General features: G+C 42.5%; 1 protein-coding gene across 1 annotated transcript in view; it reads right to left on the minus strand.

Annotated features, from left to right (window-relative positions):
* The window catches only part of LOC107090588 (BMP/retinoic acid-inducible neural-specific protein 3-like), a 241,338-nt gene extending 239,224 nt beyond the window's left edge, over positions 1-2,114 (minus strand). Inside the window, exon 1 of the mRNA XM_015384051.1 lies at positions 1,412-2,114. The gene's annotated coding sequence lies outside the window, so the exon portion shown is untranslated. The remainder of the gene's footprint in view (positions 1-1,411) is intronic.
* Between the last annotated feature and the right edge of the window lie 1,082 nt (positions 2,115-3,196).

Here is a 3,196-nt window from a genome sequence, read left to right on the forward strand (position 1 = left end):
ATATATTGAAGGTACTGATTATAGTGTGTATGAAAAGTTAACACAGTATAAATGCCTTTTTTGTCTAACAATGTAGTGTTCAAACTCTACTGTTCTAAATGTGTGTGCAGTGTTTCCTGAGAGTTAACAACAAAACAATTTTCACAGCTTTTAAAAATACCTGCACTTGAAAATAGATTTGCTTGATACAGTTTTCCTAGTTTGGCTTGTAAAACTCCTCCACTCCAACTTTAGTACCTTCTCTAATGGACACTCCATCTGCCTCCATCACTGCCTGGAGCTTTCAAACATCTTTGCAATCCAGTCCTGATGTCAGAACAGAGTCTGTCTGCCATTAGACAATATGACATTAGAGTTCTAAGTGTCATGCACTCAGCCTCTCATTTACATCCTCTTAGAGCTAGTGTATATCGCATGAATATCTATATAGTCTGGACATCTATCTTTGTTTTAAGCCTTTGCTTTAGTATGGCTTTTAGTTGCAGATAAAAATAAAATCTTTTCGGATGTGGATAGAAACTACACACAAACTATAACAAATTCTTCTTACACTATCTCAAGTTAACTGCTTGCCTAGTTGGGGAAAGATGTTTGCACCGGTGATAAAGAGTAATCTGAACAAAATCTGAACCAGAAGTCTCCTACTTTCCAAATACTTTCTTTTGAGGAAAGTGCAGCAGATAAAAAAAAAAAAGTACCCGACAGGTAAAAATGCTGTTCTTACGTGGTTTAGAGAATTAGTGGGAAGCTGTGCAACTTGCAGAGGCAGAAACATAATTCAGTGGAGCAAATCAGGGAGACAGGATGGCATTCATCGCTTAGAGGGACGAAAGGAGCACACACACATGGCGGTGAGATGACGAAAAGCAAAGGTAGAAAGACACGTCAGGCTCAGAATCAGTTTGCAGGCATCATAAAGTGAGAAGACTTGGATGTGCGGTTTATGCGTGCGCGCGCACCGACAAACCCCCACATGAACAAGCATATTTTATGGGGTAGTAAAGGGTTTATAAAGCCTAACACAACATGAATAAAATGAGCAAACGCGATACAGTAAAGGTACAAAAGATTATTTCCTAAGGGATCCAAACGTAACCGTATATGAATCTCCAACTGGATTTAATTTATGTCCCGGTGTCTGAGGCCAAACAAGTTCCATCGGACCTTTACTCACAGTGCTGAAGCGGCCAAACAGGGACACAATTTCATTGACCCATGTTTAAACTCTCAGATGTTCATCTTCTTTAATCGAAAATGCGTCACCGATCATCTCTAGTCAGCATTCCCTAGCACACACCAACCGTTTTACGCAGCGCGTAAAAACGCACAGCAGCTTCCCACCAACCCACCCGCTGCTGCCTCCAACCCGTTTCTTTCTTATTTATCCACTTGCATTGAGTTTGATACTCACCCAGGGTGTGAACGCAGTCCTCCCTGCGCGTCTCTCGCTTGCTTTTTTTTATTTCGTGACTCCAGTAAAAAGGAGAGCTGAGAGCACAAGGAGAAAATGCGCCTGCGAACAAGTGGACGGCAGCCAGACGCTACCGACGCCTCTCCTCTCCTACTTCCACTTTCTTCCTGCTCTCCTCACTCTTCCCCGGCAGCCCGGGGCAGGGCGAACAGCAGTCGCATTAATCCAGACATTGTCCCCATCATCGGTGTGCTAAAAAATAAAAAACTGAAGTGAGTCTATTAAAATCGGTGGAAGTTGGGAGTACAGCAATACCGTCCTGGGAAATCCGTACTCTCACAGTCTAATGCAGTTCGTAAATGTAGAAAGCAGGAGTCAAATGTTGTTGTGATTGGAAAATAGCCTGATTGTCGTCTGGGAAACTGAATATCGAAGGGTTAGACTTAATCCCCAGGGGATGTTTTCTTCTCTTCACTTCCTTCCCAACCAAATCAACTCTCTTTAGGGAGGATGAGGCACACTTTGCCGTCTGAGCAGAATCGCGAAGGTATCTATCTAAACAACATTTTCATAATCTCTCTAAATAAAGTGTTTTTAATGATTTATTTCAGGTCTCTATGCGCCACAGCCATCACTTGTTAACGCGTCCAGCCTTGTGTTGATTCTCCCAGAAGCTCTGAAAAAAGCGGCTCGCTCCAACTGCCCTCTCTTCACTCGTCTCTCTCTTCAACAAGCTCAGTTCATCCTTCTGTGGATCAGCAACGCCCACCATATGCAGTGATTGGCTGGATCATTCTGATGGGGCGGATGGAGCTGAAAGCTGAACTCCAGGATGCAGGAGAGAGCGAGAGAGAGACAGACAAGTCTCCTTTCTGAAAGATGGTTTCCATAACTTTTCTTCACGCAGAGCTCGACCTCTCTATTTAATGCTTTCACTGGACTTTGAATGACTTAATATCCTTTTTTTAAGTGGCTATGCTGAGGCTACCCTGTTAACCAAAATGGTCAAAAATATGTAATTTCAGTAACTCAATTAAAATAGATCTTAAACACTAATTACAATAAGAAGTTTATTCTTTTTGGTAGCTTGAAGAGTCAAAACTCTCCTGGGAGGCAAATAAACACCTAGCTCAAAAATCTCTGGGGTTACATTTATTTTTTTTTATTTAACCCTGGCTGCCTACATTATCTCAATCATGTCATCCATCCATCCATTCATTTTCTGTCACGCTCATCCCGACTGTCGCGAGGGGTACTGGTGCCTATCGCCAGCTGTCTATGGTGAGAGGCGGGTTTCACCCTGGACAGGTCGCCAGTCCATCACAGCGCAAAACACAGACAAAGAGGACAAAAAAACCATTCAGACAGTCCCACCTAAGGAAAATTTAGAGAAACCAATTAACCTCACCTTTATGGACTGTTGGAGGAAGCTGGAGTACCATGTGAGAACCAACACATGCAATGGGAGAACATGCAAACTCCAAGCAGAATCAAACTTGGAACCTTCTTGCTCCTAGGCTGTAGTGCTACCCACTGTGGCATTGTGCAGCTCCATTCATGAACAAGTGACAGTAAATACAGTACAAACGAAAAATGAATTACAATCTATGTTACCAAAACATTTGGTAAAATATATGGTACATGGTACATTCATTTTAAGTCACCTCAAATGGGAAGAACTCCCTGACAGGCTAGCTAGTTTAATGGATCTTTTCCCAGGGATTCCTAGTGCTGTCTCCTGCATCTATTTGAGTTCTGCCATTCAGAACAACAGCAAAATATTTA

The sequence above is a fragment of the Cyprinodon variegatus genome, unplaced genomic scaffold (genome assembly GCF_000732505.1).
Source record: "Cyprinodon variegatus isolate N-32 unplaced genomic scaffold, C_variegatus-1.0 Scaffold301, whole genome shotgun sequence".
Classification (NCBI taxonomy): Eukaryota; Metazoa; Chordata; class Actinopteri; order Cyprinodontiformes; family Cyprinodontidae; genus Cyprinodon; species Cyprinodon variegatus.